Here is a 16,978-nt window from a genome sequence, read left to right as displayed (position 1 = left end):
AAAATTAAAACTCAAATTAAAATGTCATTACTAATTTTCTTTTGTTGATTTGTTTTATCATTCGTTTGTGGAATATGGGAGTTGTTGACTCGGCCATCATTCATTGCCCACCCCTAGTTGCCATTGAGTTGGTGGTGGTGAGCAATTTCCTTGAACCGCTCCAATCCATGTTGTGTATGTACACCCACAGTGCTGTTAGGCAAGGAGTTCCAGGATTTTGCTATGAATCTATTGTGGAAAAGTGACAGATAATTAAAATATAAATATTATAGATGGAATAAAATATTAAATTGTTTCATGTCAAAATCAGTACCCTATGAAGCTTCATACTCGAGAACTGATATGGTGCGTGTGCTGTACCAGACAGCAGGAACTTGCCTTAATGTCTGCTGATGCTTCATCCTGAGCTGTTTCCTTTTCAGTTTTCTCATTGGTGGTTTGCCTTTGCCTTCCACTCTCAGAGACAGGGTGAGGAGGAAGATCCCAAGTCTACCTCAACTGGAACAGGAATCAAAACCACGCTATTGGGTGTTATTCTGAACCACATGCTAGTCCTCTCGGGGCAAGTGAGCTAAGTAGCCTCCCACACAAGAACGAAGGTCTCCAATATTTTCTTCCTTCATTTAAAAAAATGCTTATCAATTACAATGTGGGATAAATATGTTTGATGTGCGATTGCATAGTACCGTGAGTTATATTTCATCTCTGGGTCCCGGATTCAACACCAAAACAGACTGACGGATTGAAGGGTTCTTCACTTTTCTGCTGTCAGGGCCCTTTATGAAATTAGTTTGGGCAATCACAACCCTTTGTTTCTGTGAGTACAAAACAAATCTGAATTCGGCATAGATTGGCAATCACTCTATAGGATCGCTGGCCTAAGAGGTATAACCACTGCAATGTCCCCAAACGAATCCTTACAATTTACTAGGGACTTGCAATTTTCTGCGAGGCCTCCAGAAAATTTGTATACATATTCAGCAGGCTGGAAAATGGGTATCGGGAGATGATTTGGAAGGAGGATAGGATTCCATATGAACCAGAGTTGTCAACAGGCCAAGGTAAAACCTTTGGTCAAGCTTCAGCTTTAGCTCCACCAAAAATAACATTAAAAATTCCCTCAGTTTTAATTTCAGCACTCTCCAGTGATCCCTGTGAGGCCCACTAATTCGGCTGCTCACTGCCTGATTCAAATTGATGGAGTGTGCATAGTGCAAGTTCCGCCCACCTACTTTACTCCAGAACTGCAACTAGAGTAGAATATTTTAAAAAATCATAGAATCCCTAGAGTGCAGAAGGAGGCAGGTCGGCCCATCAAGTCTGCACTGACCCTCTGAAAGAGCACCCCTCCTAGACCCCATCTCCTCCCCTACTCCATAATCACACCTGGCGCCTTGGACACTAAGAGACAATTTAGCATGGCCAATCCACCTAACCTGCACATCTTTGGAGTGTGGGATGCAACCGGAGCTCCAGAAGAAAACCCATGCACAGATGGGGGAACGTGCAAACTCGACATGGAATCAAACCGGGGTGACTGGCTCTGCAAAGCAGCAGTGCTAATTACTCTGCCACGCGAATCTGTGTTTACAAAAAAAGTAGTCTCCTGTCTTTTCATATGGATGTGCTGCATTCCCTGAAAATTACACAGTCAGAAAAGGGATGGCAGTGAGGCCCTGCCTTCATTCAGGCAAAAACAATGGGTGAAATTCTCCGCTCGCAATGACGCAAATGCAAGCCACGCACGGGCGGAGAATTGGATCCGGCCAAAATTGAGGTCCGTGCCCAGCGCGGATTCGGGCACCATGTTCCGGACCCTCGCTGGTGGCAATAACAAGGTTTGCGCCACGCGCCATTGGCAACATGCACAACTGACATTTGCATGCATTTCCCGTACCAGCCTCCCCGAACAGGCGCCGGAATGTGGCGACTAGGGGCTTTTCACAGTAACTTCGTTTGAAGCCTACTTGTGACAATAAGCGATTTTCATTTCATTTTCATTTCATTTAAATATGATTAGCGCATTTGACCCACTATGCTCCGGGCCTCTGCGATGCTCCCCCCTTCTTAGGTGATTGTCACTCGGGCACAATTTACTACAGGTATTTACAAACGTGGACTATGTTTAAGCTTCTGGGTTGCTGTAGAGTAAAGAAGACAAGAATTCTGCTTCTCCACTAAACACCTTTATTTCTTTGATCCAACTCCACACACAAATCTCCACCAACAAATAGTGCCACCTGTAACCCCTTTATATATCAGTGACTTCTATTGGACAATTGACATCAACTTAGTATTTAATTGGAAGGTCTGTTAACCCACTCCTAATAGACTGGGCACCATGGCTGCTGTGGGGGTGAGAGAAGATAAGAAAAATTTTGAAAAAATGTTTAAAATTACAGCACTTGCTGGGGGTTGGCTGCCAGGGCCAGGGGAAGTAGCGGAGAGTGACTTGCTGACAGTTCCGTGAATTTGGGGTGTCTCCCTCAGGATTAGGGTGGCCTGATTTAGATCGCCCGCTGCATCCATTTGGTACAAGTTATACGCCCCTTGCTGCTCACTCAGCGGACTACTCACTGTGTCCTGTAAATGTTCACAGAGCCTCTGGTCATTTGGGACCCCACCCAGGTCACCCCTCTGGAAACCCTCAGACCCCAGCTGACCCATCAACGGGATGGGTGTGGCCAAGCTCAATCAGTGGCACACCAGGTGCTGCCGCTCTTCATTGCGCTCATCAGTTATAGCTCTTGTGCTACTTGTCCAGAAGGTTCTGGCTTCCTGAAGCTGGAACCGCTCAAATTTCTTTAAGCTGGTTTAGCTCACTCGGCTAAATCGCTGGCTTTAAAAGCACACCAAGCAGGCCAGCAGCACGGTTCGATTCCCGTACCAGCCTCCCCGTACAGGTGCCGGAATGTGGCGACTAGGGGCTTTTCACAGTAACTTCATTGAAGCTTACTCGTGACAATAAGCGATTTTCATTTCATTTCATTTCAGAAGCACAGCCCCAGACAGGGGAAGCAGGACAATAGCAGAGCTCAGCCCAAAGGACACATGCACCATGGCCTTTGGCATACTCCATGGCTCACTGCTCTTCAGGGCAGAAGCCTCAGCATTGACACTATCTGCTAGCCCACACTGCGGACTACCAGCTGTGTCCACGTCCTGCCTGTCCACTACACCCCTACCCCCATCCATCCTGCACCAGATAGGTTGTCACAACTTGTGTGCCACACTCAGGACCAACATCACACTGCCAGGAGACGCACACTTCCCTGCCTCACCCTCATCTTTAGAATAGGCCCATACACAAGCCTCTAAGCTTGGAGGCATTTGTTAGCACACGGTGACCCTCTCCAGAGCATAACCAGATGCCATCCTGTTGGCGGGATAACACATAGCCCAACCAATGAGGACACCCATAGTAAACTCACTGCGGAGAAAGGACAAGGGACTGGATTCTTCCGTCCTGCCCGCCGCAAGAACGCCACAGGCAAGCCGCGTAATTGGAGAACTCCATTGACCTCCGGTGGGATTCTCCGGTTGCAGGACCGAGGAGCTGCAGAGCCTATTGCTGACACGGTGATGTACCATCAATTCGACTCAAGACACATTTAGGATCCGAATCGTGGCTTTAATCTGCTAGTTGTTAGCCCGGTGGTCGACTACAGAGAATGGCCGACCGCCGGGAACTCTGGGTACTTATACCCCACCTCGGAGGCGGAGCCTACTTGCCTCTTGACCAATTGGAGAGCAGTCACATGACTAGTCCCAACCAATCTGATGAGAGTCACATGACCAGCTAGAGCCAATGGGAAGCCAGTGCTTTGCACCAATGGCATTGCTCATAACCATACCACCACATTCACCCCTTGTGGAGAAAGAAGGGGGGGTGTAAGTGGGAGAGAGAGGGGGGGTCCAAGGACTGGTAGTATGAGCAGCGAAAATCGATAGGGGTGAGCTGCCCACTGGCTCGTGGCAAAACAATACTACTACTACTAATAACGACAGAATAATACAAAATGTCCACAAAAAAAAGGTCCCATGGCTGCATCAGATGGAGACGATCAGCCTGTCGGGTGCCCGTGGTGTTCTGGTGGACCGTCGCAGTGGAGCCGGTGATGTCGGGCCGATGGTCATCCTTGCCTCCGGGAGCGTCTGTCGTAGATATGTCTCCGTACCCCGAGCCGGTGGTGGAGACGCTGTAATCAGGGAAGAGGGGGCATGTGCGCTGGGTCGTGGGGGCGCGGGGGGCGCTGGGGGGAATTGGGGTTGGGGGGGGGAGGTGTTGATGTAGTGGGGGAAGGCCGCACGCCGGCGGGTGCCAGGTCCTGAAGCGAGACCGTATCCTGCCGACCGTCGGGATACTCCACGTACGCATATTGCGGGTTGGCGTGGAGTAACTGGACTCGCTCAACCAACGGGTCGGACATGTGCACCCGCACATGCTTCCGGAGCAAGATGGGCCCAGGGGTGGCCAGCCAGGTCGGGAGAGGGGACCCTGAGGACGACTTCCTGGGGAAAACAAGAAGACGTTCATGAGGTGTTTGATTAGTGGTGGTACAGAGGAGAGACTGCGGATTGAATGCAGGGCGTCGGGAATGACTTCTTGCCAACGGGGAATAGGGAGATCTCTGGACCGTAGGGCCAGCAGGATGGTCTTCCAAATGGTGCCATTCTCCCGCTCGACCTGACCGTTACCCCGGGGGTTATAACTGGTCGTCCTGCTAGAGGCGATGCCCCTGCTGAGCAGGAATTGACGCAGTTCGTCATTCATAAAAGAGGACCCCCGGTCGCTATGGATGTACGCGGGGTAACCGAACACGGAGAAGATGGATAGGAGGGCCTTTATGACGGTTGTTGTGGTCATGTCGGGACAGGGAATGGTGAAAGGGAATCGAGAGTATTCGTCGATAACACCCAAGAAATAAGTGTTACGGTTGTTGGAGGGGAGAGGACCCTTGAAGTCTATACTGAGACGTTCAAAGGGGCGGGATGCCTTGATCAGATGCGCTTGTTCGGGGCGGTAAAAGTGCGGTTTGCACTCGGCGCAGACGTGGCAGTCCCTAGTGACAGTCCTGACTTCCTCAACGGAGTAGGGCAGGTTGCGGGTCTTAATAAAATGGTAGAAACGGGTGACCCCTGGATGGCAGAGGTCCGTGTGGAGGGAGCGGAGGCGGTCAATCTGCGCGCTGGCGCAGGCACCACGGGATAGGGCATCGGAAGGCTCGTTGAGCTTCCCAGGACGATACAAGATATCGTAGTTGTACGTGGACAACTCGATCCGCCACTGCAAGATCTTGTCGTTCTTGATCTTGCCCCTCTGTGCATTGTCGAACATGAAAGCTACTGACCGTTGGTCTGTGAGGAGGGTAAACCTCCTGCCGGCCAGATAGTGCCTCCAATATCGCACAGCTTCGACTGTGGCCTGTGCCTCCTTTTCCACCGAGGAATGGCGGATTTCGGAAGCGTGGAGGTTCGTGAAAAGAAGGCCACGGGTCTGCCCGCTTGTTTCAGGGTGGCCACCAGAGCTACGTCAGACGCGTCGTGGCCTTTGCGATATCCGCTTTGATGCGGCTAAAGGCCTGGCGGATTAACCAAGAAGACTGTGCGCCACCTGTGACACCTGGCATCATGGGGGTTTGGAGGAAGATACTCGCTCCCAATGGTCATAAAGGTCACGGTTGGCCTCAACATTTATGCCTTTGGGTCTTTCCAGGGGCTGAGCAGGGACTTGCCTGGGATCTCTCAGACATCCATACACAGGTGCATCCGCGCTGTGATAGATGCCCTATGCACCTAGATATCGGACTATATAAATATTCACCGTGTGGAGTTTGCACATTCTCCCCGTGTTTGCGTGGGTTTTGCCCCCACAACACAAAGATGTGCAGGGTAGGTGGATTGGACACGTTAAACTGCCCCTTAATTGGAAAAAAATAATTGGGTACTCTAAATTTTAAATATAAATAAATAAATATTCAGTCTGGACCAGGCACACCAGGATGCCCGGGCAGCAGGATTTGTCAACTCTGCTGGCATGGAGGACTTCCAATTCCTGAATGTGCCGTTGGTGTGTAACCACGAGCTGCACATCATGTACGTCTGCGGCCAATACCCAGAAGCATGAACAATGCATACATCCTGGCGCACTCGATAGTTTCTGGCACCTTCCAGGCGCTCCTTCAGGTGAGGGGTTGGCTCTCAGGCGAAAAGGGTTACTCGCTGAGGTTTTGACTAATCACGCCTGTGTGGAGGCCTCAGACCAATGTGGAGAACCGCTATAATGACGCTAATGCAGCAACCAAGAGAGTCATTGATTGGTACATTGGCGTCTTCAAGATGTGCTTTTGATGCCTGGATCGCTCTGGTGGGGCTTTGCAATATAGCCCCAGGAGGGTGTCTAACATCATGCCGGCCTGCTGCGTCCTGCACAACATTGCACAGCAGAAGGGGGATATGCTGGAAGAGGAGGAAGGATACTAGGCCTGATCTGATGATGGTGAGGAGGATGGCCAGGAAGAACTGGGCTGGCATGGCAGCCACCCAATGTGTGCTCCAAGGGCCGCCACACATAGGGCAACCTCATCACCTCCAAATTTTCCAACGAAGCGGTCTGGCCACCGGCAGCACATCCACCCTATCCCACCTCCCCATACTCTCCCTATGCAGCCCCCACACCCTTCTAAGTGGTGCCCCCATCCCCCGCTGCTCACATCCTCCCCTGTCCCTTCTCCCTTCACTCCATCCTACCAGTCCAGCTCCCCCTCCCCACTGTGGGGGTCCTACCAACATCACCACAGTATGTTGGCACTGGGTTGGCAGCATCAGAGGGTCTTGTCCACGGGACGGAGGATGATGACAACTCACTGTGAGATGAGCTCTGGCGCTCCTCATCGTTTGACAAAGTCTGACCCCTAGCTTCAGGATCACCACTGTCCGCCCGGGTGGTCCCTCCATGCATGATGGCCATTCCATCCCACAAGCCCATATATCCTTTGCGGGGGGTGGGGAGGGTTTGTGGTGATGGAGATGGTGAGTGGTGATGGGTCACTCACTGGGTAAGGTGCCCTCTTCCCTGCCGCATCTGAGGGTGACCCCAAATGGAATGTTCAATTGTCCTGTGGGCCCTGTCCTGGGGGCCCTGCCCCATGTCATCCTCCAACACCCACACCTCACACCACCAACCTCCGACCCGGCACACCCTCTACACCCATTCCAGCCCACCTCTCACCTTCGGACAGAGGATTGAGGCAGGTCAGAAAGTTGGTGAAAAGGTGTTTAATAGTGACATTATTGTTCCCTGACCTCTACCTCTAACCAATGTACCAATGTGCTGCATCGGTGCCAACTTAACTGGTGTCTAACCTCCTTATTTTACCTGACCGTCACTCCGTCCAGGTGTGACCCCCAGACAGCACATCAAACGTGGAGGCAGCTTGCTGTGTATCTCACCCTCTGACCTGAGGTGCCTTTGGCGGGCATCCTCTGGAGTGCCTGGATCTGGACGGGCTCGGCCGACTTTTGGCTGTCACAGGTGATGAGATGCCTCCTTGTTCTATCCGCTGTCCATCAGATGCGCCAGTGTCAGGTGTGGTGGGGGGGGGGGGGGTGCGGTATTCAGAAGTGCTGCAGTGTTCCAGTACCTGTGGGAGGCACGGGGCATGGGCCCAATAACTTCCCCTAACCTCGAGGAGCTCAATGGTCCCTGGGCTACTCCATGGGACTGAGGTGACATCACCTGATGCTACCAGTCCTGGAGACCCACTCTCGTCTCTACCAGGGTCTTGATGCCCTCAACCATGCAGCACAAGGACTGTGCCACATTCCTCAGTGGGTGAGTCATGTTGGATTGGATTTTGGATTGGATTAGATTTATTTACTGTCACGTGTACCGAGGTACAGTGAAAAGCATTGTTCTGCATGCAGCTCAGACAGATCATTCTATCATGAAAAAAAAACACAGGGCAAACATAAAAACACAATGTAAATACATAGATACAGGCATTGGGCGAAGCATACAGGAGTATAGTACTACTCAGTAGAGAAGATGTGTGAAGAGAGCAGGGGCGGAATTCTCCGACCCCCCCCGGGAATCGGCGGGGACGGGAATCGCACCGCGCCGGTTGGCGGGCTCGCCGCGGCGATTCTCTGGCCCGTGATGGGCCAAAGTCCCGCCGCTGTCAGGCCTTTCCCGCCGACGTGGTTTAAACCACCTTTGGTGCTGGCGGGAGCAGGTGGCGTGAGCAGGCCCCGGGGTCCTGGGGGGGACGCGGGGCGATCTGACCCCGGGGGGTGGCCCGCGATCGAGGCCCACTGATCAGCGGGCGGGCCTGTGCCGTGGGGGCCCTCTTTTTCTTCCTCCGCCGCCACGGCCTCCACCATGGCGGAGGCGGAAAAGACCCCCTCCACCGTGCATGCGCCGGGGTGACATCAGCGGCCGCTGATGATCCGGCACATGCGCGGACTCACGCCGACCGGCGAAGGCCTTTCGGCCAGTCGCCAAAGGCCGTTCGCGTCGGTCGGCGGGGCCCCAACCACTCCAGTGCGGGCCTAGCCCCTAAAGGTGCAGAGAATTCCGCACCTTTGGGGAGGCCCAATGCCGGAGTGGTTCTCGCCACTCCGGTACGCCGGGAACCCCCGCCATGCCGGGTAGGGGAGAATCCCGGACCAGATCAGTCCACAAGAGGGACATTTACGAGTCTGGGAACAGCGGGGAAGAAGCTGTTTTTGAATCTGTTAGTGCGTGTTCCCAGACTTTTGTATCTTCTGCCCGATGGAAGAAGTTGGAAGAGTGAATAAGCCGGGTGGGAGGGGTCTTTGATTATGCTGCCCGCTTTCCCCAGGCAGCAGGAAGTGTAGACAGAGTCAATGGATGGGAGGAGGGTTTGAATGATGGACTGGGCTCTGTTCATGACTGTATTCCCTCTGCGCCTCAGTCATGACTCTCTGTGACTGGCCCAGATCAGTTAGAGCCTGGCCAATGCTCTCAACGCATTCAGCTATGACCCTTTGTGACTGGCCAGGTCAGTCAGCGCCGTAGCAATGTTCATGTGGGCCCGGTACATTGCTGCCTGTGAATGGGCTCCCCAATCCTGAGCTTCAGCCTTCGACTATACAGTGTGCCCCAAGCCTTGGACGACTTAACCTATGACTGTGACTTTTTGATCCAACGCTTCCACTGCGAACGCCACCCGTTCAGTGTTGGCCTGGGTACCACACATTGTCAGAACAATCTCCTGCATCTGAAGGCGGTTGACTCCTCCAACTGCACCTGCAGGTGCTGAAAAGTTGCTGACGTCCCCTCCTGTGGATCCTGGCTCTCCATCTGCATCTCCATCAGTGATGAGATCATAATTTCCAGAAGCGCAATACCTGCCCAGACTACAGCTGGTTCCTGGGGTCAGGTAGCCCTCCGACTGTCTGCTCCCTCGGGAGTTCCTACTTCCACCTGATGTGCTGCAGCATGTGTGACGTGCACACTAGAAGGTGACCCAGGGGCCTCTTCAATAAAATGCCCCACTGAGGTGATAGTCTCTGCAGCGGTGGAGGGTGAAGGTGAATGCAGTACCATGAAGTCGGTGTCATCTCCAGGCTGATACTCTGGGGTATGCTGGGGTTGTGGCTAGGGCGACATACCCCAGACAGGCCGTCATGGTCTGTTGGTGATCCTGCGAGACAAAAGATAAGATACCTGGTAAGATCTTAGGAAGGAGTGCTCTGAGGAAGAGGGTGACTAACTTGCTGTGGACGGTTTTCAAACTGTTTTCCCCGGTGTGGTGAATGTATTATGGCAACATTCACCACGGTTTTGCATTGTACTATGTTGTTGCCCTTGTGGGCTCCACCCATGGACCATTGTACTGTACTACACCACTTGTATCATGTTGGTGCCCTTGTGGGTTCCGCCCCCTTAAGGGGAGGTATATGGAGCTGCTGCCCTGTAGGCAGCGCTCAGTGCAGAGCAGTCGCAGGCAGGCACTGTTCTAGTCGATTAAAGCCACTGTTCACTTCAACTCTCCGTCTCGTGTGAATTGATGGTCGCATTAATTTAATCAGCTACAACATCGCAATGGAAGCAGCCCTCAAACCTGATCGACTGGAACTCGACCCACAGGCCACTGAAGCCAAAGGGATTTGTTTGCACTGGCTCCGATGTTTCGAGGCCTACCTCGCCGCCTCCTCCTCGCCCTCCGTCACCGATGACCAGGAACTGAGCCTCCTCCATGCCCGGGTGAGCATCGAATCTCCGTGCAAATCGAGCAAACGACCACATACGCAGACGCGGTCACGATCCTGAAGCGGCAATATGTGAGGCCGGTGAACGAAGTGCTCGCACGGCATCTCCTCACCACTCGCTGGCAATGCCCCGGGGAATCGCTGGAGGAGTACCTGTGCGACCTGAAAGTACTGGCGCGAAGCTGCAACTACAAGGCCGTCATGACCTCACAACACATGGAACTCGCCATCCGGGACGCCTATGTGGCTGGAGTCCGGTCCAACTACGTCAGACAGCGCCTGCTCAAGAAGGGCGCACTCGACCTTGAAGAGACGGTAAAACTAGCCACCTCCCTAGAAGTAGCATTTCAGAGCCTCAACGCTTTCCCCTCCAACCACACAACCCCCCCTCGTGGACCCCTGACCAGAGAGTACCCCAGGCCTGTGCTGCGCGGCTGCCCGCCCAATCCAGGGGGCTGCCCTGCTACTTCTGAGGCCAGAACCAGCATTGCCCGGCTCAGAACGCGAACTGTAGCGACTGCGGCAAGAAAGGACACTATGCCAAAGTTTGCCTGGCCAGGTCCAAGTCCTCCAAATTACAGGCCCGACTCTCAGACTCACAGGGGTACACTGTCACGAACCTCGCGATACAAGGCGTCGAATATGCAAACTTTAAACTATATGTACTCCCTAATCTCTGCGCTCCTCTGCTGTTAGGACTGGACTTCCAGTGCAACCTCAGGAGCCTGACCCTGAAGTTCGGCGGGCCCCTACCCCCTCTCACCCCATGTAGCCTCGCAACCCTGAAGGTCGACCCTCCCCCGCTCTTCGCGAATCTCACCGCCGACTATAAACCCGTTGCCACCAGGAGCAGGCGGTACAGTATCCAGGACAGGACTTTTATCAGGTCCGAGGTCCAGTGGCTCTTGCGGGAAGGGATCATTGAGGCCAGTAATAGCCCTTGGAGAGCCCAGGTGGTGGTCGTCAGGACCGGGGAAAAGAACAGGATGGTTGTAGACTACAGCCAAACCATAAACCGGTACACGCACCTCGATGCGAACCCCCTTCCCCGGATAGCGGACATGGTGAATCAGATTGCACACTATCGAGTGTTCTCCACGGTGGATCTGAAGTCCGCATACCACCAGCTCCCAATCCGCCCCGAGGATCGCCACTACACGGCCTTTGAGGCAGACGGCCGCCTCTTCCACTTCCTCCGGGTCCCTTTGGCATCACCAACGGGGCCTCAGTCTTCCAAAGAACGATGGACCGAATGGTGGACCAGTACCGGCTGTGGGCCACATTTCCGTACTTGGACAACGTCACCATCTGCGGCCACGACCAGCAGGACTACGACGCCAATCTTCAGAAGTTTCTCCAAACCGCCCAAGCCCTCAACCTCACTTATAACAAGGAGAAATGTGTTTGCCGCACAACCAGACTAGCCATCCTCGGCTATGTCATGGAAAACGGAGTCCTAGGGCCCGACCCCGACCGTATGCGCCCCCTCCTGCAACTCCCCCTTCCCCACTGCCCCAAGGCCCTGAAAAGATGCATCGGGTTCTTTTTCTATTACGCCCAGTGGGTCCCCAACTACGCAGACAAAGCCCGCCCACTGATCAAAGCTACCATCTTCCTACTGGCGGCTGAGGCCCGCCAGGCCTTCAGCCGCATCAAGGCAGATATTGCCAAAGCCGCGATGCGCGTGGTGGCGAGTCTGTTCCTTTCCAGGTGGAGAGCGACACATCAGAGGTCGCCCACGCTGCCACCCTTAACCAGACAGGCAGGCCCGTAGCCTTTTTCTCCCGTACCCTCAATGCCTCCGAGATTCAACACTCCTCAGTCGAAAAAGAAGCTCAAGCCATCGTGGAAGCTGTACGGCACTGGAGGCACTACCTCGCTGGTAGGAGGTTTACCCTCGTCACCGACCAACGGTCGGTAGCCTTCATATTTGATAATACACAACGGGGCAAGATCAAGAACGATAAAATCTTGAGGTGGAGGATCGAACTCTCCACCTAGAATTATGATATCGTGTATCGTCCTGGGAAGCTCAATGAGCCCCCAGAGCCCTGTCCTGTGGCACATGCGCCAGCGTGCAGGATGACCGACTCTGGGCCATCCACAACAACCTCTGCCACCTGGGGGTCACCCGGCTTCTCCACTACATCAAGGCTCGCAACCTGCCCTACTCCCTACTCCACCGAGGAGGTCAGGGCCATGACCAGGGACTGCTAAATCTGCGCGGAATGTAAGCCGCACCTCTATCGACCGGATAAGGCCCACCTGGTGAAGGCATCCCGGCCCTTCGAGCGCCTCAGTATCTAGGAATCTCCCAGTCTCCCACTGGCAGGAGGTCCTCCCCGACATGCTCCACTCCATTAGGTCACTCCTTTGCACAGCCACGAACGAGACCCCTCATGCCCGCCTATTTGTTTTCCCTAGGAAATCCACCTCCGGGATCTCGCTTCCAGCCTGGCTGACGACACCGAGGACCGTACTCCTCCGGAAACACGTGAGGTGCCATAAGACCGACCCCCTGGTCGAGAGGGTCCAGATCCTTCATGCCAACCACCAATATGCATACATGGCGCATCCCGACGGCCGACAAGATACGGCCTCCCTCCGGGACCTAGCACCCGCAGGATCCCCTATGACCATCGCCTACCCCCCAACCTACTCCGAACAGTGCCCCCACCCCTATATGGCCTCCACACCCCCTCCTATACCTCCTCCCCCCATCACCGACCTACAGGGATGAGACTCCAGAAGACACGCTCCCAGAGTCCACACCCATGCCCACATCGATGAGTTCAACACCCGTGCCCGCAGCAAAACCAGAGCTTAGGCGATCGCAGCACACGATCAGGGCGCCGGACAGACTCAAACTGTGAGCCCCTTCACCCCCGCTGGACTTCAATTTTTTAACAGGGGGTGAATGTGGTGAATGTATTATGGCAGCCATTCACCATGGTATTGCATTGTATTATGTTGTTGCCCTTGTGGGCTCCACCTATGGACCATTGCACTGTACTACACTGATTGTCATGTTGGTGCCCTTGTGGGCTCCGCCCCTGGCTCCGTCCCCTTGAGGGGAGGTATAAAGAGCAGGTGCCCTGTAGGAATCTCTCATTGCAGAGCAGTCGCAGGCAGGAACTGTTCTAGCTGATTAAAGCCACAGTTCACTTCAACTCGCCATCTCGTGTGAATTGATGGTCGCATCACCCGGGACCCATTTTTACCAACCGGCCGATCTTTGGGACTCATGCCGGCCAACCTTCGCAACCCCCACCGGCCAGTCCTTTGTGACCCACCATTTGCGCTTACCTTTAATGCGACAGATGAGCCTGCTCAGTCCTCACGATCTCACTTGCTTTGTCTTTCATTGTTACATTTCTGCTGAGAACTTAAATTGATGATTTAAGTTCTCACTGCATCCTCTTGAAAAAAAATTAAGAAGTTTACCCTCGAATTCACCGTGCTTTAAATGCCTCTGAAATTTTAAACTTCCATTATCCAGACCTATCCTGCATATAACACACATGGGCTTTGCAACCTGATTTGCATCGGTACAGTTAACAAAGCTAAACCTCAAGAAATCATCGTTTTACTGCTTTGTTCACAATTTCAGTTTCTTCTTTGTAGGCTGTTCACCAGAGGCCTTGGACCTCTGCGTAAATCTCACACTAGTCCTGTCTGAGGCTAGGTGAACTGAAGCCTTGTCAATGTAATTAACCGCTAAATACCTCATTGGCAATCTTGGCTCCATTTGCTCTCCAACAGGGCAAAATTAAATATGGTGGAGGGGGTCAGATGGTCATAGCAGGACATTCACATGGGCTTGGAGGATGTGCTGGAGCCAATGTAACGGAGAACTGAGCCACCTGCAGACCTGGTGTGGACTGCCAGATTCAGGGTAAGCCAGAGCCACTAATAGAGAGCACCCCCATCCCTCACATCACCCTATGGTTGCAGCTTCAAGCTATGCAGTGTGTTGAAGCAGTTTCTGATCAAGGTGTAGAGCTGCGAGCTATACTCCACGAACAAGGCCTGCTTCAACTCACCGCTGGCCCACACAAGTTTCTGTAGGACAGCCTGCTTGGTCTCCCTGTGGGTGGGGGCCTGCGGGTTGCCCAGGTGGGGGCCACATTGCCCGCGGCACGAGGAGGGGCTGGGTCAGGGTGCTCGCGAATAGGGACGAGCAAAGCCAAGGCGTCGGTGGAAAGATTTGGAGTGGAGCGGGAGGGGAGTGACTCCTCATGGCCATTGAAAACATGCTGTCACTGCCTCACTTAAGACAGTGCCGCTTGGGTTCAAAGCTAGGTTGTCCTTGCCCAGGTCAGAATCCAGCTCCTGACAGGTGACACAGTAGTTTTTCGGCTTCTTGCCATGAAGAAGGAGTGTCCCACATTCCTGACAACAGACTGTCAGCACCCTGTAACCTTACAGCAGGTAATCCTCCATCAGTTTGGTGATCTTGTCCTGGTGTTCATGACGGACCTCGATCACCTCCGTGATTGGGAACGCCATGACCTATCGCTCCATGACTCTCCCTACACCCACCCCTATGCACCCATAGGCCGCGGCCCACAGTTTGAAAAACCCTGTTATGGGGACATCATTTTCCTCCACGCAGGCCCGGTTGACGACCCTGAGCGGCAGCCTCCTGCCCATTCTGGGGAAGACGGTATCCCGCTCCTCCTCCACCACATCCAAACCCTCTCGAGCTTAGTGTCCATGAAGCGTGGTGCTGCCCTTCGTCAAGCCATCTTCTTGACTGAGATGTGAGTGTGTGAGGAGTGGAGTGCTTAGAAGCAGCTCCAGCTTGTCAAGCACTCCGGCCCCAGGGAATCCGACGATGGCAGGAATGAAAATTGCTCTAGATTCATGTGGGCAGAGTGCTGGCCCATTAACATGTACTGAATTGCTCCAGGAATAGCGCCCCCAATGGGAATGTGAACTGTACGCAATTCAGTCCTGGCGTCAACACTCAAGTCTCCCAAACTGAGAATTTCGCCCAATGTTTGAAAGAAGAAAATCATTCTCATTATCTCCAAATCCTCCACACAAAATCTGTGCCACGCAAAAACTGGATCCCTGAGCTTTTGATTCCTGAGCTCTTGAGTCAAGGAAAGTTATTTCTTCCCCCTTCAGGGAGAGATGGCTACATGTTCATTGGTTCCTCTGAAATACATTTGCTCATTCATGTTCTGTGATTCACCCAGTAATATCTTCTTCATCTCAGTAATGCCCAAAGCGGGTCTATCTGGCCAGATGCCTAAGCAAGTAAGATGCCATGTTGGAGTGGAAGAATCAGATGGAGAAAGATGCCAGGCTGTTCAGCAGAGACTTATTTCTGCAAGCATTCAGCAACTGTGAGGAACACCAGTATCAACAATTTAGGAATGTGTTCTTCCACTTGTGAATTAGAAGTAAAAGTAAGATGTCTTTCAAAAGGGCATCTGTCCAGGATGCACAGAATTTCTCCCTTGTTCCAATTTTAACTCCGGCAGGTTTCTAGTGGGAGTCAGTTAGTTTTCTGCTCACCTGTGGCATCATGAAGCCACTGTGATCTGAACCACCTGGCTTTATTAACGTGCCATCGGCCCCCTTTCCAGCCGATGAGGTCCAAATGATGTTATCTAACCAGTATTCGCATATTTTTAAAAAGGAAGTTCACTGACTACAAGTGGGGGCCCTTGCTGCCTGTTCATAAGAGAAGGTTAAAATTGGATCCTGCAGGAGCCACATGGCTTTTTAAATGAGTAAGTAATCGGGGTCATTTTAGCTACCATAGATTGTCACTGGGCAAGTTGGGCTATAATGTTTCAACTATTCCTCTGTGCATGTCAGCCTTTGGTTTTCTGCATGTTATGCAATGAAGTACTGAATTGCTCCAGGACCCTTTGGGGCAGCAGGGTAGCATGGTGGTTAGCATAAATGCTTCACAGCTCCAGGGTCCCAGGTTCGATTCCCAGCTGGGTCACTGTCTGTGTGGAGTCTGCACGTCCTCCCCCTGTGTGCGTGGGTTTCCTCCGGGTACTCCGGTTTCCTCCCACAGTCCAAAGATGTGCGGGTTAGGTGGATTGGCCATGCTAAATTGCCTGTAGTGTCCTAATAAAAGTAAGGTTAAGGGGGGGTTGTTGGGTTACGGGTATAGGGTGGATACGTGGGTTTGAGTAGGGTGATCATGGCTCGGCACAACATTGAGAGCCGAAAGGCCTGTTCTGTGCTGTACTGTTCTATGTTCTATGTTCTAAGTTTCACAAAAAGTATCACTTAAAAAAACTTTCACCGACAATGTGCTGGTGTGTTCACCAGTCTGCCTCTGTCGTCCTGATATTTGCTTCCATCATCCTCATAATACACCTTCAAGTTTTCAGTCATCTCCAAACTTTGAAATTCTGCTCTCACTAACCATGTCCAGGTCATGAATGTACATCAAAGTATACTCCCATCTGATTTGTGGCTGAATGAGAAAGCCCACTCACATTTTTATTGCACTCTGCGAAAGGCTGTGCAAAGATTGAAAGCAGAGTACACCATAGACTAGCCTCTCTATGGGGCAGGAAGTGAGGGCAGTAGAGAATAAAAATCAGTAGAGAAGGATGTCGGCCAACCCTCAAAATGAGGCCAGATGAACAAGAGTCAAGACACAACTCCTGCAAGATTTGGTTTTAAACCCCCAAACTCTTGACGCGCATGTGAATCATAAGCACTGGCATACATTTGCTGGGTAGCTGAGCCTGTTTCTGTGTTGTAA

General features: G+C 52.7%; 1 pseudogene; it reads right to left on the bottom strand.

Annotated features, from left to right (window-relative positions):
* Positions 1–14,178: 14,178 nt before the first annotated feature.
* On the bottom strand, positions 14,179–14,745 carry LOC119969086 (annotated as a pseudogene).
* Positions 14,746–16,978: the final 2,233 nt, after the last annotated feature.

The sequence above is a fragment of the Scyliorhinus canicula genome, chromosome 7 (assembly GCF_902713615.1).
Source record: "Scyliorhinus canicula chromosome 7, sScyCan1.1, whole genome shotgun sequence".
Taxonomy (NCBI): domain Eukaryota; kingdom Metazoa; phylum Chordata; class Chondrichthyes; order Carcharhiniformes; family Scyliorhinidae; genus Scyliorhinus; species Scyliorhinus canicula.
The sequence above is the reverse complement of the archived record's forward strand: the minus strand, read 5'-3'. Positions and strand labels throughout refer to the sequence as shown.